This window comes from Podarcis pityusensis (assembly GCF_964106645.2).
Source record: "Podarcis pityusensis genome assembly, chromosome: 7".
Taxonomy (NCBI): domain Eukaryota; kingdom Metazoa; phylum Chordata; class Lepidosauria; order Squamata; family Lacertidae; genus Podarcis; species Podarcis pityusensis.
The window spans coordinates 61,714,936-61,741,373 of NC_138031.1; the positions used below are offsets into that span (position 1 = coordinate 61,714,936).

The following is a 26,438-nucleotide window of genomic DNA, read 5'->3' on the forward strand; positions in this document are numbered from 1 at the left end:
CACTCTTGGAATTACATTTTATCTGCCACCTCTGCTGGGGAGGTGGCAGTTGTTAATACTGGCTGCTGTGCAGTAGTATGTGTTAATTTAAATACATGCAGATTTACCATAGTACCATGCCATGAAAAGTGCCTTTGTTTCAACCATAGAGTGCACAGAGTATGCTCTATAGGAGACAAAAATATGTTTGTGATGGCATGTCACCTTGCCCAATGATTGGTCCCTGACACAAATGTATGTCTTCAACGTCAGTTTACAGAGCTCACAAAGTATGCCTGTCTTCCCCTTACATTACATTTTGAGAGTGTGCACATTAAATGTAACATGCAAAGTAACCTCTGATCTGATTATCTGGTGCAAATCGACGGGCATCTAGGTGAAAGCTTACAGCAGATTGACACAGAAGGAAAGTCGAATTGAGGTATGTGAACTTCCTAGGGATAAGGCCTCCATGAGGAATCATCCCTGCCTTGCCCTGCCATTCAATTAGAATGTAGTTTCTTGCTCCTACGGTATTTACCATCTCACTTGCACTCAATTCTCACTTTCCACTTTCTGATATATGTAGGAAGTCTCTGCATATTTGTGCGCATGCCACTGCGTTGAATGACCACAGTTGAGGCAGCAATTGTTGAGTCCCAACAGCAGGAGAAGGCTATTGTCCTCGCATCAGGTGGGCCTCCCATAGACACCTGGTTTATCATTGTGACAAACAGGTTGATGGACTAGATAGGCTTTTGGCTGGAACCGGCAGGATTCTTAATGCTCTTATGCATCATTTTGCGATTGATTCAATACAAAATGAAAAAAAAAGTTGTTAGAAAGGTAAATGCTCAGAAAAGTTATCAGTTGATAAAGTGTACACAAGTAAGAACAAGGGTCACTTTGCAAAAGTAAAAAAAAAAGTGGTTAAATATTTCAAGATGCTAAACTTGAAAGATTCATAGATCTGTTTTGTAACAAATGCCAGTTCATTCCACCCTGAATGAAATCTGATACCCAATGTAAACACAGATGAGGATCTTGCACACCCAATTAATCTTCCCTGCAAGTTCCCACAAAGATGAATCTGACTGGTTTCATTATTACCACAACTCTTCAATGGCACTTAATAATACTGAATTAGACTGGTTTCATGCTGATACCACAAAAAAACTCTTCTCTTCTGCCACTGCTCAGGGCTGCTCCACACACAACTAACTTTCCTACGTGTATATAATTTCCACGTGGGAGCATGCATGAACATGCATGTACTGCCAGATGAAGAATGCACACATCTATTGTCCCATGTGCATACAGAGAAAGAAGCTGTAGTTGGCAATAGGTTCCCACAGTAAAATAAGGAGATATAAATTTGTGACATTGTCACTACAGGCATGAATAATTTACATATGATTTGGTTTCTTGAGAATATACTAAACTTTATGCTGAGGACAGTTTGGAAACTGCAGCTAGACAAGAACTGCAGATAGACTGGGTGAAAACTTCTTACCTTGCCTGCACTGAAACAACTACAATTCTTCCCAGTGAGCATGACAGGCCAATTTGAAGTGCTGGTCTTAACCTTTCAAGCCCTACATGACTTAAGACCTAGATATTTGATGGATCAATTTCTCATATTCATCCACCACTGAGATCATTATCTGAGGCCTTTCTCCAGATGTCCTCAGCATCTAAAGTGACCCTTTTCTGTAGTGGTTGCTCACCTTTCAAATGAGCTCTGTAGCAGGCCAGCCTAAAAACATCACTGCTATAATTTATGCGCCAGGCAAAAACATTTCCATTTCCCCAGGCTTTTAAGAACTGCTAATGGAAGCATTCTTTAACTTGAACAGTTTGATTTTACTATCTATTAAATTGGTCACTGCAGTTTTAGTTTTGTTTCAATTTGCTGTATTAGTGCGTAATAATAATAATAATAATAATAATAATAATGTTGTTATTATTTTTAAATGGTAGTTTTGTTCCTTACCACTCGTTAGCTGCCCTGGGAACATAAATCTATGTTGAGGGCTTAAGATATACATTATGTACCCAAACCAACAAACCCAATAGTGGGTTAGGCCTCCATATTAGTATACAGTATTTCAACCCAACAAGTATAGAAAGTGGATAATAGAGTTCAGGTCTACTAGACTGTATAAATGTAGATGGCTGATTCAGGATAACAACCCTGAATCAACAATATCCGTTGTCAACAATTATATAAACAAACTTTGTATATGCTTCAGAATGTGAGAATCTGTGGCTTGCTGCCATATAATGTAGGAAGAGGTTTGTCTGAGCCCACAACTATATCTTCATATAGATAGTTCTAAACAAAGAAAAATACATTTTCAATTGTATTTTTGTGTGGATTTAAGAGAGGTTTCTTATCCATATCTATGCCACTCATTTATTTTATTTTGGTTCATTTCCTTTTTTGTTAAGCTAAAGAACACCTTTGATTTCACGAAGGCACACTTGAAAATGGACACAGCACTACATAATAAACAACGAAGTATACTGATCAATACCTTTCAGACCCATTGCTGTTTTCTCCCTGGACTCTCCCCTTTCTTAGAATTCTTTATTAAGAAACACCCGAAACTTCTAGAGCAAAGCAATACTGTTCAGCTCATTTGAGAATGAACTTGTGTGCAGGCTTGCCACTGTACAGGAATAAAAAAGCGCACTATGCCTTGACCTCACTCAAGAACACACAGTTACTTGCTGTAAAGCCAAATTGTTCCAGTGAAGCCAATTTGAAGATCCATACAGTTAAGCTTACTCTTTTTACCCGCTGAAGCTGAAACAGCAGACAAAGAGACTGAGTTCCTGAGATACTATATGTGTGGCAGAGAAATGTTTCCATAGAGAGTTTTGCAGCAAAACAGAATCGCTGCCTTTTATCAGATAAGCACACACTAGCAAAGCGTCCAGCATGATTTTTTTAATGGCTAAATCCTGGGGAAAATGTGAAGAATGTTTGGCTAGAAACATGCTTTCCCAATGAACACAAAACTTGGCTTGTTAGCTGCAGGACTCAAAGCAGATTGTTCAGTGCAGATGCATTTATTTAAGCAAAAGACAGAAAACAAGTGTTTTGGTACAAGTTTCCTTTAGCCAGACCTCCAGTTTACTAGTCTGTGTGGCAGGAAGGTTCAAACCCTCAAGTATTTAGGTGATATTATATAAAACACAGCTCTTCTATGTTTGGTTTGAAACTCTTGTTAAGACCTTCTGGTTTTCCCCCCTTGGGATGTATTTAACAAGTAAATGGACCACGAAGTCCCACAAGCTTCCACGTTAGGACTTTCATGGTGACCAAGATTATTACACCACAAGTAAACTGTGCTGGTGGCAAGGTGGGAACAATGCACAACCATGAGAGCGATGCGTACTATTAACATTGCTGCAAGGATACATCATGTGATTTCCACTCTATCTTGGTATCTGCGTGGGTGTACGGTGATGCAATTTTACATGATGTCAGATTTCCAAGCCTACACACTTTCCCCCTAGGAAAAAAAAAAGCCCCCTTGCTGAATTTTGAGTAACATCACACACATTATGTTTTGGAAAAGCAAACTTAAAATAAGATTTTTTAAATGGCTCACAATGTTATTCAAAGCATCTGCATTTGAAACTGGAAAGTCAGCATTTCTGAAATAACCTACTGTACTAAACACCACTCGTTTCAGGCTTGAGCACTGCATTAAGGAAGTTAAGAAGTATCTGACTACTTTTGGATTAAAGATCCACAAAACCGATTTTGTGCCTCATGTTATGGGCTGAAAATGAGGTAATTTCAGGTGCTGTGTAAGTGGGCTATAATTACAACCAAGCCTCATACAAATATCCTGAGAGGTGTTTGTCACTGACAATGTTGTTTTGCCACTCCAAAAAGCCCCTTTATCATAGCTTCACTGGAAAGCACAGCCTATTCTACCTCTGAAAGTGTTTTGAGCTTGTACCAATCTGCTTGGCTTCTCTATTTATGGGCGTAAACATGGTCAATATACGGCAGGAGTGTGAGTTCAACGCCATCACTTACAAGTTGTGTGGACAGAACCAGGAGCAATTATTGAGTTTCCTTGATGGTTAGCATCTGACAGATGTCTCAGAGATATCAGTTTTAAAACTTGACAAAAAGAAAGCACATTTTGCTCTTTAACACAAACAGCCAACCTGCCACGATTATTCAGTTCACATTTATGCCAAGTATGACAGCAACCTTAAGCCATGAATTAAACTGGTAAAATTTCCCTCCCTTAATCAACTCAAAAGATATTTACTGCTTTCAGTCTGTGTGATGTGTGCACTCACTAAAATGAATCAGTTACTCAATTTAAAGGTTTTGGCCTCTGCTCATACTAGTTGCTTTACCAGTATAACAATAAGTGTCCAAATTGCCATTTGTTAGTACATATGTCAGTTTGTGGGAACTAGTAACTTGGTCTTACCTTTGCATATTTCTGATGCACCTCTACTCCACCCCAGTCCTTTTGCAAGCCCCTTCTTTTTCCTGCAACATCCACGTCCCACAGTATGTGGGTGAGAGAAGAGAGTGGTCAAAAGATTTGATGCAGGAGAGTTGCTGCACCTGCGTTCTGTCTTAACGCTGTGGAGCATTGTACAGATATAAGCAGAGTCTCTTGTAACCTCATTCCTTTCGTGAGGGAACAAGAGAAAGCACGATTATGTAAAATGCCACCAGCTATACACAAAACGCTTTTCCAAATTAACTGCAAAGACGAAAGCGAGAATGCCCAACCTGAGTATACATAACTTCTTGTGAAGACTGATGTCAGTATGGAAATTACAATGCAGAACATGCTGCTGTGTCTTGTGTCTGCAGCTGGCCAATCTACACAAACAGTTTTCTCACATATACAGTAACAAGGAGCACAAGGGGACTCCCATATGAGACTGTATTTGAAAGGGTGGTGGACAGGAGAGGCATCTCCTCTCTCCGCAGCCTTCTGCTCCCTGTTTTAATTTGAAAACATCATGTCTTTTACGTCAAGAAAGGGGATGGAAAAGAAGAATAGCCAGCAGGGCACAAGGTAGGGGGGCTGCAGTACAGTGAACAGATGAGCCTTCTTATCTTAACTACACTGCACTGTGTAGTTTCCCAAACTTGGGTCTCCAGCTGCACCAATGTTTCCCAAACTTGGGTCTCCAGCTGTTTTTGGACTACAATTTCCATCATCCCTGACCACTGGTCTTGCTAGCTAGGGATGATGGGAGTTGTAGTCCAAAAAAACAGCTGGAGACCCAAGTTTGGGAAACACTGCACCAGATAGACAACCTTAATGAACAGTAGCCCCCACCTCCGTGAAAAGGCATCCTTTACCTCCTGCATTTATTGCAAGAAGTACAATGCATGCCCCAAAGGTATCATAGCCCAATTTCAGCATATTGCATGCTACACTCAAATGAATATAGCAAAGGCCCAATCATTTTTTGAAATGGAATGCAGCTTTGGGAACAGGGAAATTCAGAGAGCAGGAGAAGCAGCTCCCCTATATAATCATGGAGCAAACATGTTCCTGGACTTGGGGACAGAAATGAAGTGACTGTCAAAATAACTTCTCTTACATTCATCTTCAGCTGTCCATCCTTGAAAAGTGTCACTTAAGACTGAGCAGGAAAGTATTTTTTCACACTTTCAGTGCTTGCTCTTTCACATTTTAGCAGTATGGCATTTACAGTCAGAACAACTGCTCACTGCCCTGCCATCCAAACATCGCAAACATCCACAGCTTGTTCGCTCTGCACTGTTAAGTTTTCAAGTAGATTCTTGGGTGAGCTGGAGCAACTCCTAGCATTAATTTCGTTTCTCTCAGGGCCAAGTAAATCTGCCAAACAGCAATTTTCACAACATGCTTTGTAATGAAGCATTATGAACATCTTCTCTACACAGCCTTAACTTTCTTTTTCACTCTGGGATATTGTCATTTCAGCACTCGGGAGACAAACAGCTGAATGACAGCCTTGAAAATAAAAGCCTTTATAATGTGGCCAGGAGTATTTGGCAGCAGCTGCTATTCCTTCGCACACATTTCCCATCATCTTTCCAGGCCTAGAAGCAAGCTTCGTTTTCAATGAGCTACTCTTCCACCACTGCATTGATGGCTTCCTTTTCATAATAATCTTACTTTGTCTAAAGAAAACTACGCCAGTCCAAAGACTATTACTGAGAACTGTAACAGTGATCAATAGTATTCTCAATGTGCACAAAGCACCAAATTATATAAAACAGAAACTACCCTGAGCCATGCCAGGATGCTTGTGTTATCCCCAATACTGTCTCTGCAGTTGTCAGTGTAACTGTTTTGCTTTCAGGAGAGGCTCACCCAAGCAGAGGAGAGCTGCAGCAGTAGTTTCCGAGGGGCAGAGTCATTGCAGAAGCACACACAGGTGAAAGGAAGAGGAAGCAGCAAGGCAGGGACTGCACAAGCACACCAGCAGTGTCAATCTGGTGCACCCACAGAGCTCCAACCTCATCACCACCTAGCCGCCCCCCCCAAGGCTATTGGAGTGGCTCCACCCTATAGGGCAAGCTGCTTCTGTTTCCTTTTAGATGATGAATGCTGTCTGTTCTTTACGCATTTCGTTTTGCTCTTGATGATATCCCTCTCCACCTGCCCTCACCCATGTTTGCATATCAGAGACCAACAACCGTTTGGGGTTCATGAGCACATTTGCAAACTAGAGGAACTCTTAAGAACATAAGAAGAGTGGCTGGATGGAGGAATTGACCTGGTATGTGTAACAGAGACTCGGTTGGACGAGGCAGATGGGTCTGTTCTTGCCACTGCTTGTCCACCAGGTTTCTCTTATGCACAGCAACCCAGGTCATATGGGCACGAAGGGAGCGTTCCATTGATTTTTAGGAAGTCATTAGCTTGCACCAGGCATCCTATTGGGAAGACCCAGTTTTCTGAGTGCATATCCTGGAAGTTGGGAAACGTGCAGTACAGGATTCCTTTTGGTGTACAGACATCCCTGCTGCACCAAGAATTCCCTGCCTGAGCTGCTTTAGGTCGTGGCGGATGTTCTCCTGGAGACACCTAGTATGGCTGTCCTAGAGGATTTTAACATCCATGCCAACACGAACTTGCAAGGGGTCACTCAGGACTTCATGAAAAGCATGGCCTCCATAGGGCTTTCCTTGATAGCCCTCACCTCCATGAATTCTCTAATCGTCCAGGGTGGTGGCCATACCCGCTAACTGTGGGAGCAAGCTCCATCATTTAATTATGCGCTGAGTGAAGACTTTTATCTGTCTTGAACCTTCCAAGATCCAGTTTCATCAGATGCCCATGAATTCTAGTGTTATGAGAAAGGGATAAAACTTTTCTCTATCCACCTTCTTCTTGCCATGCATAATTTTGCGAATTCTACCATATCACATCTCGCTTGCCTTTTATCTAAACCAGGGTTTCCCAAACTTTGGTCTCCAGCTGTTGCTGGACTACAACTCCCATCATCCCTAGCTAGCAGGACCAGGGATGATGGGAACTGTAGTCCAAAAACGGATGGAGACCCAAGTTTGGGAAACACTGATCCAAACTAAAAGGCCCAAACTCTGCAACATTTCTTCATAGAGGAGTCACTCCATCTGCTTGATCATTTTGGATGCCCTTTTCTGAACCTTTTCAAACTCTATTAATATCCTTTTTGAGACGAGGTGACCAGAACTGTACGCAGTATTCCAAAAGATTTGTATAATGGCATTGAGAGGAGCGCAGAAAGAAGAAATGCCACGGTGCTCAACCACACACCTTCATCTGTCCCACAGCTGCAACAAAACATGTTATGACCGGCATACTGGGAAGGTTTTGACCAATAACATTCCTTACCTTTGTCAACATGGGGTCCTAAAAGGTTTTAAATACTGGGCAGTCTCATGTGCCAAAAATTATATTTGCTTTAGATACCCCATGCCCGCAAAAGTGATAACTGAATCTTAGACGTATCTTATTCAATTTAATTGGTGTCAAGAGACCATCTGGCTATATTTCAAATTCATGCACAGAATGCTCTTGTTTGTTTCTCCTCAGTGCAGCAAAGGCAAGAGTGTGGGAGGACTGAATCAGATACGAGTTGCTTTAAACCATAGTTTGTTTTAAGCTATAGTTTAATGCTGCATGCACCAGGTTGTTATTGTTATTACTATTTATTCAGCTTCTTCCCTTCCCTTCACCATAAGGTCTCAGGGTGGGCTACAGTAATTTAAACTCAATATTAAAAAGCAGTTTAACAGTAATAGGGTGGGACCTGAAAATCTCAGATTGTCAAGGGACAGGGTAAAGAGGTGCATCTTCAGCATATGACAGAAATTATATGCTGTGACTAGTCATCTTATGGGTCAGTATTTGGGTAAGCAAGTGGACAGGCTGAGATTAGTGGAAAACAATACTAAATGCTTCCAGAGTCTTCCCAGCCACGTAGGAGGAGGAGAGGGGAAGGGGATCAATGAGTCAGAGTATTGCGCTCGTTCCAACTCATGTAAAGGTAAAGGGACCCCTGACCATTAGGTCCAGTCGTGACCGACTCTGGGGTTGCAGCGCTCATCTCGCTTTACTGGCCGAGGGAGCTGGAGTACAGCTTCCGGGTCATGTGGCCAGAATGACTAGGCCGCTTCTGGCGAACCAGAGCAGCGCACGGAAACACCATTTACCTTCCCGCCGGAGCGGTACCTATTTATCTACTAGCACTGGCATGCTTTCAAACTGCTAGGTTGGCAGGAGCAGGGACCAAGCAACGGGAGCTCACCCCGTCGCAGGGATTAGAACTGCCAACCTTCTGATCGGCAAGCCCTCGGCTCTGTGGTTTAACCCACAGCGCCACCCGCTTCCCTTCCAACTCATGTACACAGTGCTAAAACCTAGTTTAGTGGTACACACAAACTGGGTCTCACTGTTTTCCTTCTGTCCCACATTCACTGTATTTCCACTTGGCTCAAGCGGTGTGTGCAAAACTCCAAGGTACCTTTAGCTCCATGTGAGAAAATGTTCTGAGATTCAACTGGTTCTGATTTTTTTTTTTTTAATGTCCCTTTCCTGCTCACAAGCCACTTGCATAGTTTGCATAGAAAGTTAATGGCAGGCCAATTCAGTGCAGAGAAGAGGGGGAAAGCCTGTACAGGGGCCCACTGAGTCAGTTCTAAAGATGTCTTGACATTTTTTCCCTGATAATAGAATGCTATTCTGGGAACTTGCAACTTCCAAATTAGCTTCCTTAACTGCAGGAGTAACCAGCACCACTTCTCTTTATAGATCAGCTATGCAGGGTTAAGGAATATTTACAGGAACAGTTTCCTAACTGATTTTAGATACAGCACTTGGCAGCTATCTAAGTTCTTTTAAAGGGTTCTGCTTTAAGGCACTTTTTTTTGCTGAGGTAGGGTAGGTAAGGAGAGTGCTTCGTTATTTCTATTTGAGAGAAGCTATCAACAGAGATGGTTTTATGAAATATCCACTATTTTTGTCTGCAGCGTAAGTTAAGAGACAGCACTTGGCTTTGCCTCATCTGACGCCTATAGCACTCTGCTTTCAAGTTCATAAATAGCAGTGGAGTGCTGGTCTTCAATTGTGTTTTACTTGAAAGCACAGCCCATTGATTTTAGTAGAACCTGCCAATTAAGATTACAATCTTAATAGTACAGGTTAGTCTAAAACTGGTTTTAAACACCCCATCATTGTTTGCTTTAATCCTAGCTGAGGCATTTATGAAATAATCGTGCTGCTGTGAAGAGTCATTACATGTACATTTACAATCTGAAGTAGACCAGAGCTGTGTGTTATGCGAACATGTTTAGCCACTAACATTAATAGTTTCTCATGCATTTGCTGGGCAAGATAATTGCTTTTCAACACAAGTGTAATTGTTTTGGCAGATTTCTTGCTCATTCCATGTGCGTTTGCTTATTCCCTGGAGACTTATCTCTCTTAATTTTTGGGTTCCCATGAGAATGTTGATATTACAGCTTTTGATGGATAAAGTTGACTCCACCTCCGCTTTTGTTTTCAACCATGGATTCCATTAAAAAAACGAAATCACATTATTAAAGAGCTTTAATTATCACTTGGGAAACTTTCTCTGCTTAGCTAACACATATTGCAACTGTTTACAAGTACAATTTCTCCCAATTCGAATGTCGCCATACTGCTCTGCCCTGGGGTGGAAGAGTGGGTATTTATGTTTAGCCTGCCCTTCCCTCCCAAGTCCTTCTCATTTTATCCTCATAAGAATCAAGTGAAATGGGTTAGGCTGAGAGATGGGTCAGTGGCCTAAGGTTGTACAGTATGTGTCATGGCTGAATGGGGAGTTAAAACCAGGTCTCCAAAGTCAGTCACTCTAATCACTAAACCATGCTGGCTCTAAAGAACAAACACTGTCACTTGCTCATCCAGGGTCCATAACACCCAATGACTAGAAAGATGATGGAGTCACACCATTTCTGTCACATATATTCCATCATAAGCTGAATATGCACTTCTTTACCCTGGTCTTTGACATATGATTTATTTTCAGGACCAGGCATGAATCTCACTTGGGCTCATTCCAGCTCATGGAAGTACTGTAGAAATCCAGCCTGAGTCTTTCTTCTGCCAATGTAGGTTTCAAATTCATTTTAAATACTTTGAGCACCAATGCCCTGGATCACTGGAAGATGTTATAGTGCCTCTACAAGGGGACAAAGCACGAACAGGGCACAAGCTGTGTCCTTGCCTTTCTTCTATAAAAGAGCACTTCCGATTTTGCACAACACCAACAGTAGTTTAGGCAGCACATCCCTAAGAACCTAAAGCATGACTCGGATGAGACATTTTTGTGCATGTGTATGAGATTTTTTTCACATATCTAGCCTGCAATGCGCTCTGGAACATGCCACTATTCTGCCACTAGTCTATTCAAAAGACATGCACAAGAACTCAGCTGAAAATGCCAGGGAGAACCTGTTTTAGATGCCTGCCTCTCAATTTGTAATCAGAGCCTCTGCCAATTGTTTTTATGGCATCATCTCCCCTCCCCGCAAAAACCCTCCTCAGAATTTCTGGCTGCAAACCTTGGTTTGATGTTCCCTGCATCTTACTCTGGAAATGCAGGGCTAAAAATAAATTGCCACATTAATCTGTGTGCAGCATATTTAATTTCAATGCAGCACAACTCCAAGCCATTTCCCCTTGAAATATTAATCTTTTACCATACCACACACATCTGAACTTTCCGGCAAAGCTATTATGACATAATTTATTACCCTGAAGCAAGTCAAGATTTGTATGCACTCTGGCAAGATCTGGCTGTCAGACTTGAACTGAAGTAATTATTAGGATGTATGAAAGCAGGTGTCACAAGCTGCAAGATGGCTTTATCTTCCTTGTTGTAACATCAACAGACTAAAAAGCAATCCATAAAAGAAAATGTGGCGTGGCAGGGCAAGTACTTTAGAGTCCATATGAATAAAATGGAAGCTGCAGATTATGTCTCTCTCCCTTTTGTATGTAAGAATTTAGCATCACTAAAATGACAAAATTCTGAAAGCATATGTCACCTTTCCTCTTTCCTTACTAAAAACCCACCAACCAACCAATCAATCAACTACGGTAATTTTCATTTAGTTTCACAGGCACACATCAAACATTGAACCCTAATTTGCATATGGATTTTCAAAACAGGCTTGGCTGTAGTGAAAACGCAGGTGCTTTATTAAAGATTAGTTTGGCCTATTTGATGCTTACACAAAAACTAAGTAGCAAGCTGCAGAATTTTGGACAAAGCACATTAAATTAGAAACATAGCTTTAAAAAACTATGTTCAACATCATCATTATAACCACTTTTATTGCTTATCACAAAAAACAGCAACAGATTCAATCAACTATGGATATTATTAATATCGCCTCCCATTCTTTTAAATGCAGTTATAAACCCCAATAATACTGTACGTCAAAGCCATCTTTCAAATGGTTCTGGGATGGGATGAAATTTCTGTTTCCCTTACTTTTTCTAGCAGGGTTATTTAGTTTTAAAAAGCAAAACTTTTCATTTTCCATAATGTTCAGCAATTTAATTTGGCCATTTGAAATACCTTTGCTGCTTTAAACTGCTCAAAACTCTGAAGCCCTGAAATGTCATATTAACATTTCAAAAGGCACAGCATTAGAGGAGGTACACTTCTTTACGGCAAGCAGGCAGAGTTTTGTGGAGCACTTATGTGGGAAAGGTCAGGGCAAGATATGACCTACATTCAGTAGGAGAACAAAACTATGGCTCTGAATCTCTTATCTGAGAACGTACTGCCAGAGGAAAGTCCATTATAGGAATTGTACTGAACGTACACTAAAGTTCAAAATTAAGAAAAATGTCATCCAACCAAACTAATTTTATCAGTTCATTATGACAGCAGGAAAAGCTGGCAAGTCTTCAAAAGAAAAGTTGTTTTCTTCTCAAACCCCCACAATATGCTTTCATAAAGTTGACAACAACATGTCTCATTTCAAGCAAATACAGAAATGCTTGTGCTTCCTTGTCAGCTATTTTTGCAAGGCACGACTAAAGCAGATTTCACAAGACTCCCAGACAGTGGAAGGAGAAATCTCACAGATCAGAAAGTGAGGTACTTCAGTGTAATGTACCTAACAAATGTTTCTTCAGTTCCTACTTATGGGAGACCTTTATGGTTCTAATATCAAGTTAAATCAAATTACTCACCTAATGTGGCTGTGTGAGAGACTATGTACACTTACAGTGCAACCTTACTCATTTTTGTTCAGACAAAAAGTCCCACTGTGTAGGTAAGTGTCTACAGGATTGCAGTCTGAAGCAAGAAAAACTTTCTCCATAAGACTTCCCTCTTGATACTCTTATTAGATGTATGCAACTCATTAATCACTCATTAGTCTAGCATTATACCTTTCAACACGGTGAAATTGAGAGACTTTGGGATTTAGTTTTGTTTTCATTGTAGATAAACAACTTTTCTGATGCAATCCACAAGACACTGCTAATCATTTCTTTTAAAATGCTGCTGCAAAAGGAACAGGGAGCAGCAGCCATATCTTCAGCATGATGTTATTTTAACACTCCTCTCAAGCTTTTCAGGCTTATGATTTTGGGGGATAATCTGACCAGCCGATACCTGTTTATTTTCCTTTGACATTCCTAAAAAGCAAACACAATTGCAGGAAGAACTGAAGGAGCCTGCTCACATGAAATCATGGAATGAGCAACTGGCACCAGAGCTTCAAGGAGGTTTCTACTATGTATTTATACTGTTGCTATGTACTCATTGGCCCTAATTCTATGGTTTGGATAAGGTATGAAATAGCTGGAGCCCAGAACAAGTTAAGGAAGGTTGTAACCACAGGCTTTCGTTTCTCAGATCGAAAGCTGTGGTCCAAAAATGTGCTGGCTGGTTTCAGGGGCAGCTGCTGGCCAGATTCATACATTTCTAATTTTCTCCTTTCCTACCAGCAGTATTCAGTGGCTGGATGTATTTTACAGTGTAGGACGTGCAGGCACAAAGACAACAAGAAGTTACAGCAGCATCTGCCTAGCCTGCTTGCTCTCTTTACAGCTCTGAGCAAGCTGATGTCTGGGCTTTCCCCCTGAAACTTCCTTGAAATGCAATGAGACCTCTGATACCAGTATTATAGCATTTTCCAGGTGGTTCCCAAGGCAAGCACCCCTATTATGGCACCTAAATGATGCCACCGTTTGGGGAACTGGGATGCGCTGTGGGCTTGCTTACTTCTTCCTCCCCTTGCAAACTCAAAACCCTTCCTATTTGGTACAAACCAGCTTGGATAGCTCAGTTGGTCACAGTGTGGTGCTGATAACGCCAAGGTTGCAGGTTCGATCCCCAATAAGGGACAGCTGCATATTCCTGCACTGCAGATGGTTGGGCTCAATGATCCTCAGGGTCCCTTCCAACTCTAGTATTCTATGAAACCAGTAAGTTTTTGCATCTGAACTGGGCAAGCAGTATGCAAGCAATCATCTGCCTCCAAATGAACTGAAAACCAAAGCCGATTTTTTCTCTCTCTTTGCAACTATAGTTTAGGACAGCCTTCTCCAACCTAGTGCCCTCCAGATGTTTTGAACTAACCCCCCCGCACAGATGCTGGGTAGGCCTCATAGGAGTTGTAGTCCAAAACATTTGGTGGGCACCAAGTTAAGGAAGAGTGGTCTGGCATTATGAAAGAACTAAGTTATTATGTCTTTCCCAATCTAGTGATTTGCCCAAAGCCTCCCAAGAAACGACGCTGCTGACCACAATTTTGACCTTGGGTTTTCCACACCCAGCCCCAACACTTCCTTGACTGCAGTGCCCTGGCTCTCAATATATAAGTGGGTTAGGAACAATATTTTCTTTTATACAGACAACATGCAGCACTAGGTTAAAAGATCAGACAGGAAAGTGTCTACCCAAAACAACGTGGTTGCCAGTTACAGATCACTGACAGTTAAATACAGAGATTGAATGTGCAAGAAGGAATGTTTGCATACTTTCTCAGCACCATATTATGAAAATAAAAGGCCAGTTCCTATCCAACCCATGGATGTCTTAAATGCAAGTTTCAGATTAAAAGCACACAAATGTTTGAGCTGCAGTGTGACAGGTGGGCTTCAAACAACTCTGGGCAAAATGTCCCACAGACACACAGCTTTATATGGAAGAACAGTGTCTTGAAATTTATTTTAGTATTATTATTATTTTGCGGGGGGGGGGGGAGGAATATCCAGAAAGAAAGGGGGAGGAAAGATTCAGGATTTCTAGACTCCCCAGCCCCCTAACCAAGAATCACATTGTTAGAGTGGGAGGAACTGTCTGCTCTTTGTGCTTACAAAATCTGAAGAAGAGCAGACTCAATACAGGGAATCCATGGCCTTGATTCAAAATAAGCAATTTATCCATGTGTCAGGGAACTATATGTGCAGGCAGAACTTTCTTTGGAAATATTCTCAAGAGCACTCCACTTCCTAATCCTGAAGAGGCCATTTGTCCTTCCATTTCAAAACTGGCAGGAATTTTTCAGAAACCGGAATTGCTGTTAAGAATACTTAAAGGGAAGTGTAGTTCCCTTACTCACATGTAAGCTACTTCTACAGCCATAACATATAACTCATGCACGTTCAATAGAAAACTTTGGGTCGACGGGCACAAGTGCTGTGGGCACTACTGCCCCTTGTTACTTCTCTTCCACTTTGCCAGGTCACACAACCCCACATCAAACAGACAGAAAGAGAAAACACCCATACCCGGGCATATCTATGCTTTGCTTTACTGTGGGGTCTGGTTAAAATCAGATCCAGTAGAATTAAAATAATCTAGAATTTACATGGTTGTACAAGGTCCCCACAAAACCACCATCAAACTAAAACATACATGGGCAGACTGTACAGTAAAAATCGTAAGAGCCAGCGCTTGCCAATTACAGAAAAGCAATTGTCTAGGGCATGTATGGATCATAATGCAAATTTATAAATTTAAGTTTCATTCAGATACATTTGGAAAAAGGAGAGAGGGGATAGAAGGAAAGGTCCTTGGCTTCCATTGTGGCTCTGGTTGCATTATTAGGAATGCAAAAGGGTCCTTTTGGGCTGGGAATAACTTTTTAAAAAGATACTATTGTTTACTTTGTCAAACTAATTTTTTTTTTGGAGGGGTGTTTTTTAAAGTAGCTGCCTATTGAAAGTCAGAATGAAGTATTCACCCATCACTATCCATCGGTAGCCTGAACAAATGTGAAATGTAATCGGGGGGGGGGGGATGCAGAATTTTGGGGTGGGATCTGGATTTTTTGTTGTTCTGTCATGTAAAGCCAGCAAATGTCACCTTAAAAGGAATAACAAATCCTCCATATTTAGCTACTGCCGAGATACTACTCTGTCAACTACGTTATTTCTAGTAAATGACTCATGAACCCCTACACGGTTCTAATAACTTATTTAAAGAGGCATCGCTTCCTAAAATACATTTTAAATAGAAAAGACGGACCTACCAGGATTGCTATTCAACTTGAAGTTGAAACAATTTGCATTCCAGGGCTTAACAACATTCCCTCACTTAAAAAAATAAACCAAATCTAGATGTTCCCTCCAACCTGATTTATTAATTTTTTTAAACACGTAGCCTGAGAAAGAGTTCTACATAACTTGAAGGTTCACATAATTGTGAACACTGTTAGATGGTGGTGAACGTATTATTTTACTGACCTTGCTGGGCATAAAGTTCACAGCCATTAGATGCAATTCAAACCAAGTAAGATTCTAAAACATAAAACATGTCTTTTCTGGGCAGACCTCTGAAACAAGGGTGTTGCCTCATGCCAATGGATTAGTTTGTCTAATTATAAGTTGTTACTAAGAGGTTTGCCTGACAAATGACTAGGCAATAGGAGTATTCATTTCAAGAATGCTGTGATTTACTGTGTGGGTAATTGTAATAGGGAAACACGTCTAATATCTCACCCAGCGATCCAGTTAAATTAAGAGCATAGTTCTGCCCTCAAGAAGAACGCAGAGGATTTTCACTTAAGTCTGTGGCAATTACATCTATGTCTTCCCAAACCCATAATCTATCCAAAGCAAATGTATTCCACCCACACTTACAAATGTTAATTAAATTTGACTCGAACATTTTTATTTAGGATTGGATAGGGCTCATCAGAGGATCATAAAAAAAAAAAACCCTGATGCAAAACATTTACAAAACTAGCTCCAGAAACTCCAGATATTGTGATGGAAACCAAGAGGGATGAGTAAAAATAGTCTGAAAGCCTCTGAAAATACTCGAGTTTGTATGAGAGGTGATAGTGCGACAGTGTAGGCAGTAATGTTTCAATTGCATATAGCGTCTAAAATCAAGTCGCACAAACTTTCCCCAAGACATTGTGCTACTATTTCCTAATCTGTTCTTGTTCCAATAATCTATAATGAATTACTGCAAGGGTAGGGGAGAAGAAGAAAGTAAAGATACCTTTTCGATACCTCCCCTAGCTTTCCCGATTTAGAAAACAAAGCGGTTCTTCATGGATTATGTTGCTAGTGTTTTTCATGCAACAGGAGAGGAACTTGGGTAACAGAATCCCTGAGATTATAAAAATAATATTCTACTTCAAAAAAAAAAAAATCACTTATTTATAGCAGTAGATCTAGTCCCTCTTCCACGGAAGCTAACTTTCTTTAACTTCGCATTCCATGCTGGGATTTCTCTCCCACTAAACATAACATCCAGGTTCTTGCATTTAGTCAGAAAGATGTCAGTCTGTACCTGTGCAAGTTTCTTGGTGAGGTTGATGGACTTCCTTTTATAGGGTATGTTCGCCACTTGCTACATTAAAAGAGGGCACACTGGAGAAAACAACAGCAATCCTCTAGAAGCAGGCTTTACACCTGCTGTGTGGATATTGAGCTTCTCGCCCAACGTGTGTAGCATTTTAAATTTGGGTGAAAAAGCTCTTAACACTTTCCCCTGTTAATGTCAGGAAATATGGTCCAGTGAAAGTACTCTGGGACTTTTACATAGGCCCAACTTCCTGCTTAGTCACAAATTGAGGACGCTTTGGTTCCTTCTCTGTAAAAATGGAAATAGCAGTGACTTGCCTTTGCCTGCCATAGGGATAATGAGAAAGTAAAGGTAACGTATGCATTACACAAATGGCATCATGAGAGTAATAATAATTACTTTTGTGAGCTGTGTTAGACAAAACAAGCATGTTGCTAACTAAATGTTAGCACCACTAATCTACAGAAACCCTAAATAGGTGCTATACCATTTTCTGTTATTTACTCTAACACAGTCCAATCAAAAGACAATATAGTAATGGAGGTTTGCTTTGCTATGGGACATGCAGCACCTCCGACAAAATTACTCAACTTAAATCTGACTGCACAGAAAATTCCTATAACACTTCTTTCTGGTACTGAATTTATTTACTTTGGAAATCGATTTGCTCTGTCACTATTTATTGCCGCATGCTGTTCAGTAATTCTCAGAAGCCGCATGAAAAATCACAATGTTGCACTTGTTAAATTGACCTGATGAAGTTAGGACACCGCTATATGAATCACCCCAAGAGGCAATTCTCCTAAATTCATGCTCTGCATAACGCTGCTAAATCAGAAGAAAAAGCAAAGTTGGTTGTACCGTATGTACCCTGCAGAGTTTTCAATTGATTGTATGTAGTTCCGTATACAAAACATCAATTAGTTTTACTTTCCTGCTGCAGCTTATTGCCAAAATGAGATGTTTACGACCTTTTAAAACAAGGTGGATTCAGTAGTTAAAATGTTAGAAGACATAATTAAATACTCTCTGGAAAATGGAACAGTTTCTCAACAATATTCTAAGCACGGCCTCAACTGGTCTGTAGAAGTGAACTGAACGTAAAGCATTGCTTCTGTTTCCCTTCTGAGTAGCGTACACCCACACACTTTCCCCAGTTTCCATATAATTGGAAAAGCAGAAGCATTTGATTGTAAAAGTTGTATGCCCTGACTCAAGTCAGTTGAGTACACATTTTACTTGCATCAATAGCAGAGTGGAAGGCTGCCAGTTTAGTGTCTTGGCTGGCATTCAAACATGCTGTTTGCTGAGCTCTTTAGCTTCTGAGTTCACTATAAAAAACAGCACAACATCCCTCTCAAAATCACTTCTGATAGAGGCCTTTAAGCTCAGACTCAAGGAATGAAAGGATGCAAATGGTATTCAGCTATTTCTTTAAAAAGGTATGTTTTAAAATTGTGCTTTGGCTTTATATGCATTTACAATACAGAGTATAACATTTTATCCAGCCAAGCAAGGTTCCCATGCATACTTACAGCCAGAATTTGCTCAAATCACCTAGAAAGGTGGAGCTTTACATTTACATTTTTACATGTTACTTGTGAAAAAACCCAGACGCAGCAGATCAAACTGCCTGGAAAATTCATTCATGTTCTATTGGAACTATTTCATAGCACAACGTACAAATCTTTGACAAAATTTGAATATGTATTCATACTGCATATATAGTAGAGGCATATTTGACTACTTAAAATAATTCCCTGGATAACTAACTCTGCACAAAGATGGTACAAATGAAGACTTGGCTCTTAGCTGAAATTATATCCCTTAGGGAGAGGTCTATGTAATATTTAACCACAACAGATAAACCTACAGCTTCTCTTAAAGTGAGTTACTAATTGCTTCAGTTAATTAATAGAAGACTGGATTTACTGTACTCATCCTGGGAAACCGTAAGAGGAATTCTAAAGCAGCTTCAACACATTTAACTTTTTGCAAATATAGAAGTGATTTTACTTAGAATTTCTGTGTTACCACTGATGATTAGTCTCTCACTGGGGGTGATACAGTCCAGTCACTACTAGATAAGTTTATTTCCACGGCCACCCATCACCCCTGGCACCCTCCACCTAAGTTTTATAACCCCCAGGCAGGTGAGTTGGGGGGGGTGCTAACAAGGAAGATGACCTATCTAATTATTGCCCTTTCTTTCAATTTCTGCTTAATAAAGGTGCTCTCTCTCAAACCTTATATACCTGTGGCCTTAAGGTGGGTTGGCACTAGGCAGGCTTTTTTTCTGAGAGAAGGTGAATGCTGTCTCTCCTCTTCTTGAAGCGCTCTCTTGTTATCCGCAGGGGTGGCAAAGAGCAGCACTGAGTTAGCACCCTCAGACTGCCCCTGAAATGTGAGCTAGGATGCCTACCTGAGCAGAGATTGCTTTGGTAGGGAAGGCTCCAGCATACTGCTTCAAGTAACTTCTGACATCATTTTGTTAACAAAGCTCAGCAGCAAAGTTGGAATAGCAGCAACAACAACGATGATTAATAGAGGTGTAGGATTAGGCAGCTCGCATGAGGCTTTTCATATTCAAAATGTTTTCTTTGTGCTTATTTTAAACCCTTATATTGACAATAGCAGGTTAATCAAGCTTTGAAAACAAAACAAAAAACCCAGTTATTTCTAAATTATGCTTTCATAGGGTTCATTGGCACTTGAGTGAAAACATGGTCAAGAGGTAACCTCAGACAACTGTCTGGAGAAGGACATTTTTCCCATGCCTTCAATGCTATAGCATGCATTAACCACAACTATTCAGTCTATCATTTTGTAGCTTACATTGTGATGACTTCAGTGAGAAGTGTGTCGTGTCTGCAAGCTGGCGTACATTTGCTGAAGTGAAGTTGTGCAGCAGTTCTTAAATCTAAAACACAATTTAGCAACACAGCAATTCTGTAAAATGGAACAAACTAATTTCAGTCAGAAAAATGTCTCCTAAGGAATGTTCTAGGCTGACTAAAAGTATCTGTCAAAGAGATTTGTAATAAGATCAATGGTCAAATCCAGGGTGGCATCCAATACAAAATGCAGTTGTGCAAGGGGTTAACACTCAGCACAGCTTTCCTTGTTGTTCCTTTGCTAGGCTAAGAAGAATAGTTTAGCATGGTGTGTTGCCCTCTCCAGGAAGCAGCTCAAACTTAATACTTGTTTCAACAGGATACTCCTGACTTGTAGGTATAAGAGTCTGAGAATCTGACTTCATATTATATACTGCAATCCGTCTGCAAGTCAGTTTGAGAAGCCCTAGAGGAAACAATTCCCATTGCTCCTCTGTCAAGGAGTTTGAAACAAACAAGAGGAATAAAAGCATATAAAAGAATAAATGAGTGGGCTGGGCTCCCTTTTGTATATGAAAAGGCATCCGTATTTAAAAAGCCTTGAAGCAAACCTACTGTTCAAATGTTCTTTAAGAACTGCTTTCCACATCCTGATTTTAAAATACAGGAAATTTTTCACAAGCCACTCCTATGTTTCAAAACATCTTGTAATGCTTAAGGAACATAACTAGCACCTCCCCAGGTATAAATTAAGACTTGTGCCTGGCAAGGATAAGAACCTTTGACACAAACCAAAGGGAGAGAGTGGAACAGCTTCTATTCTGAGGCTCTCCATCAATGGTGAGCAGCATGAGATGCTGGTCGTGTGAGAAGATGGTTGGGACATGGATTGACTACCGAGCAGCAGTGTCTGGAGTGACCCAAAGCAGACCACAGATGTGAAGGGCTGGTGTCTATGGAGGGCTTCCTTTGGGTGGATGCCAGCATTTGGGGAGAGCAGACTTGGGAGTCCTAGAAGCTTTGCTATTCGCTATTGTTATTGGTATTATTTGTATTGAATACGTAATTTTAGCATTTTGTATTGTATTTAGGTTGTTGTGCATGGTATTTTTCTTCTGTTTTGTAAACTGCTTTGAAGATTATTTTAGCAGAAAACCAGGATATAATGTCAAAACTAACCCAATCACTGGCTATTAGCTACTCAGTCATGAGCAAGATTCAATGCACCTAGAGCTAACAGGAAGAAATTCATGGGAGCCGTTTAGGTAAGAGAAAGAAGGCATCTATACTTCTGGTGAACTCACAGAGTCTATACATTGTGATGCGATTGTTATAAGCAATTAAAAGGACTTGTGTACTGTGCACAGATGCCAAATATATCCACTTCATTTTTTTAAAAAAGCACGGTTGCAGAATAAAATATATTAAAACCACAACAAACTCTACTTATAAGGGGCAACCAATTTGGACTGCAGCTCCCATCATTCTCGACAGTTGGTCATGCCGCCATATTGTGTACACCCAGCACACATGGTGTCCTTTTTGCTACATAAGTGATGGCACTACCTCTGAAATAGGGACTAGAGAAAGCTTTATGCAATTTCCACAGTTCCAAAGGCAGCATAGCACTCAATATGGCAACAGAGGGAGAGAACTATTGCCTTCATGTGTTGTTTGTGGGCTTCTCAGAGGCATGTCAGTAGGAAAGCAGGATGATGGGTTAGATGGCATCTATTATGGTTCCAAGGGGTTGCTCGAGAGCAAGCAGGCAAATACCTCCCTGCTCGGCTGTGAAGCCTTGCTTTTGATGCCAAAATAAACTTTATCTGTCCAGAGCGCCACTCTCCCGTGGCTGCCTCATTCACTGGCAGAATCCGTGAGTGGGCGGTCCTTAAACCTTCCCCAGCAAAGTAATTTCTTGACGCCCAGTCTGCGCCTCCCCTCTCGGCGCAAAAGCTTACTGCGCAAGGAGGGCGTGGGTAACGGAGAACCTCTCTCCTCCCTGCTTTGCCCAGGCAAGGTGTCCTGGCACCGCCTCACCTCCTCCGAGCCCTGCAGCTCCTCTCCACTGGAGGCGTGGTTACTCTCCTCTGCTGAGGAGGAGCTGCTTCCCACGATCTTTGGGGGCTCTCTCCATCCGGCTTTTCCTCTCTCCCCCCTGAACCGATGGCAGTTCCCTGACAGCATCAGAACCAGTAATTCTTAGGTTACCCTCAATCAGATGTGGGGAACATTTAGCCCTCCAGAGGTTGCTGAAGGACAACTCTCCTCATTCCTGGCCATTGACTATGTTTGCTGGGGGGTGATGGGAGTTGTAGTTCAGCATCATTTGGAGAGTCAATGGTTCTTCACACCTGACCTAGATGGACCACTGGTCAGAAGCAGTAAAAACGTTCCTGTAGAATAACAGTGACTTCATCAGTTTAGAGGAATATCAAAACTAGGGGGCAGAAGCGAAGCCTCACTAGTGCCATTCTGATCCCAGTAAACAAGATGTGTACCAAACAATTTGTTTGTTTTATTGCAGTCTCAGGCCTATAAATATACAGCTTGAATTATTCACTTGCAATCATGCAGATTGGTCACTAGATGTCTCTGCACTGTAGTTAGAACACCAGGAAAAAACATCGTCCCTAAATTTAAACAACAAATGAACAAGGAAGTTATCTCCTGGTGTTTCATTGCTGCTCTTCCCCCCAAAAATGTGTTAAGAAAACACTATGGGCATTAATTAATAAGAATCTGCAAGCCAGATTTTGTGAGAGAAAGGTGCTAGAGGGAATATTCTTCCCATGGGAACAACTAGAGTGATCAGATTATCTTTAGACCAAAAAATTTGTAGCAGACTTCAGCCTACAGACTTATATTGCCATATGGCCTAAACTTGAACTGACAGAGACAAATCCTGAACACTGCCGTAAAACCATGGTCCATTGAGTTTCTTTAACATGAACATTTAATTCTCCAGTGAAGATCACAAAGCTCTGTGAAGACACCACACCTAGCAAGCAACTTCACTGTGGCAGCTCCAGACCCCCTGATGCACAACTGCCTCACGCTGCAGGCTGTTGCACCTCTGCTATTATGCCCAAAGACAACCTGCCTAAGAAAAACTTGCAAGCTGGACACACAGGTGAAGCTTGTGGATCGTTCCTACATATGTTCGCCTTTGGATAATATAGAAATTTTGAAACAACTCTCTCACATATATTGGACATAATGCCCAAAGCCACTATGCTGCCAATCTAGGATCATTTTATTGCATACCCTCCAACATTTCTCCAATGAAAATAGGGATGTCCTGTTCCATAATAATAATTATTATTTTATTATTTTATGCCTCACCCATCTGACTAGGTTGCCCCAGCCACTCTTCCAACATATATAAAAACATAATAAAACATTAAACTTGAACAAACTTCCCTATATACAGTGCTGCCTTCAGATGTCTTCTAAAGGCTGTATACTTATCCCCTTGGCTCAGAGGTTGCATACGCTCCAACATTTCTCTGATGAAATAGGGACATCCTAAGGAAGAGTGGGACATTCAAGGATCAAATTAGAAACCACGACGGCTTCTGTAAATCCGGGACTGTCCCTGGAAAACAGGGACACTTGGAGGGTTTGTATATTGTGACATGTCGCCATAAGTTCTCAAGAAATAGGCATTTCTGCTAAATGCTATGAGACCATTGTACAAATAATTCAATCTTTTCTTCTCTCCTCTCAGGCCTGCTTGCAACTACACAGAGGTCCATTATACCATTCCTCAACTTCCCTCAGCATATTTCAGTACAGTCATTAAACCTGGCTTGTTTGCTGTACCTTCACTATTTTCTCGCACCTGCCCCCACCCTATCTACTCATCCTGTCATCCAAAAATCTAGCGATTTTCCATAGCTTTGCGGCAGCTTTAACTGCTTTGGCCCAGACAACTGCTGGGTTGATCTCTGCCAAAACGTCCTTCCTCTGCCAATTTTTCTAGACTTTGATCCTTCTCATTTCGTCTGGGCCAAGCAGAGAGACTGAACTCATGCTAGTTTGTCAAACAGAATGCCAGGTAGGTGATTGTAAATATCAAAGCATTTATATATGCTTTATTGGGGCAGCTTTCCTTACAGGATGAAGGGTAAGATGCAGAAATAGATCTCTGAGCTTATCTTTGTTGCATGGAATTGGGTAAGACATGGGAGAAAGAATAGTGTCTATTAAGCAGATTTTTAAAAAACCTATACTTTCCCCCCTCTTCTGTTGAATGCAGAAGATACACTGATGCTGTGGAGAGACACAGACCAAGCCAATTACAGTTTTGCTGGTGATATTATGAAAATACACACTGGCCTCATTCACTTACCATTTTAAACCATAGTTAAGCTAAACTATGGTTTCAATGTGAATGCACAACCTGCTAGGGTGCAGGCTGAAATTTTGCTGCTTCATTCCTCTCCCATTCATGTTGGGAACTATGCTATGATCTGGACTTGGGTTTTGTCTTTTGGTTTGCTTTCCCCAAACAAACCTTGGAGTGGGGCAGGAACAAAGTGCCTGCAATTTCAGCTGTGTGCAACAGCATGCTGCATGTTCACATTTAAACCATAGTTTAGCTTAACTATGGCTTGCAACAAGTAAACTAGGCCACTAAATAGAATCAACAAAATAAAACTGGCCAAAGTGGGCAGATGTAAATGGATCAGGAAGGTGAAAGGGCCTTGCAAAATGTTATTGAAAGATCCAAAGCAGAGTTCTTAAGCTGGAAAATAATTACTATTGCAGCAATGTAGATTCTAAAAGAGGAAAGTATCTTGGGTTCAAGGCAACACTTGCATATTTGTATAAGCACTACTCAGAACCAAGGGCTAAACATTCATATGGTAAAGAGGCATCATAATTTTCAAAACATCCTGTATGCCTAAGGCTGGGGTGCAGGCTGAAGGCTATGTTCTAGTAAGAATGACTGAGCTCTGAGAAACTGGAAATCTTCCAGGGACAAGATGGCTGATTATTTTATTAGCAGAAAGATTAACATGTTCAGGCCAGAGATTAGAGATTATTCGCAAAAAGGAATATAACTCAAGACAGTTGTTCAAGAGGGTGGGGCATTATGGAACATGATAACTAGGAAAAAAAGCCAAGAAAATGAGATGGAGGAGATCTAGAAGAACATGGGAACAAAAAATCAAACACAATGCAAGGATTTCCAGTATTCAGAGACTTAAAAGTACAACAGTATTTCAATCTACAGTGAGGGAAATACAAGGAAGATAGGCATCAGATGTCAGCCTACAATTCTGGATGCTTTCCTGACATCTTTCATCTCCTCCCTGTTTGATCAAACCGTCATGTTCCCACATCCCAGGAAAACAGCTTTTCAAGAGATTCCAAACACCATTTCAGTCACTGGCAGGGTTATTGCACGAGAACTTGGGAGACATCAGGGAGCATTTTAGCCTCCCTTTTGAACGCTGCCCTGGTATCTGGGTTGATGAAGAACAGGTAATAAATATTTTTGCATAAATGAAATAAATAAGGAAGAGAAGGCAGAACTATGTGAGATAGCGTTGAGGGACTCTGCAGTAAATGGATGGAATGAATGACTTCACACCAGAGGAAGCAAGAAGAAGCACAAGCTCACCTGTAGGTTGGCATGGTATAAACTGATTAAGAAAAGCACAACCAGATCAAAACTAAGTAGGTTTCAATATGATTATTACTATTATTTACAACCTGTTTTTAATGTCCTTTTTCCTCCCCCAAGGGGAACTATCACAATGTGTGCAGGGCTGTACAAACACAATAAATTTAAAGCATGCCCCCTAGGAACTGTAATTTACTCTTAACAGAGCTACAGTTCCCAGTACTCTTAACAAACTACGGTTCCCAGGAGGGGTTGTGCTTTAAATATATGGAGTGTATGCAGCCCAAGTTTCTCCAAGACCTCAACACACTGCTCTCTTTGTCCATCATATTGTACGAGTACTGAAAGCAGACGAAGTTACAGCTTTCAAGAGCAACGGGCTCCCTAAAATATAGTACAAATCCCTCAATAACACTATTGTCACAAAGAGCATTGTTACTGTTCTGTTGTCAACTGTTGCAGCTGTAAACAGAAGGAAAATTGTGCTAAACCAGTTAACGCTGAACCAAAAGGCTAAAGTTTTGATGAAACGAATTCACACCGCTCAGAACAATACTTACAGAAATAGTGTTGTAGGCGGTGTTTATAACTGGAATGCTGCACAATAAGTGGATATAACAAAAAGATTCAATGAGCTTTAGGTATGGCCACTGAAAAGCTAATTCCTGTGTGCTGGATGTATA

At 41.0% G+C, this 26,438-nt stretch overlaps 1 protein-coding gene across 20 annotated transcripts in view; it reads right to left on the reverse strand.

Moving 5' to 3' along the window:
- ATXN1 (ataxin 1) overlaps window positions 1-26,438 on the reverse strand; it is a 226,022-nt gene that overhangs the window by 33,115 nt on the left and 166,469 nt on the right. The window contains exon 6 of one of the 20 annotated variants that reach the window (XM_081015282.1): window positions 20,122-20,206. The exons of the other annotated variants lie outside the window; for them this stretch is intronic. The gene's annotated coding sequence lies outside the window, so the exon portion shown is untranslated. The remainder of the gene's footprint in view (window positions 1-20,121; window positions 20,207-26,438) is intronic. 20 annotated transcript variants of the gene reach the window in all.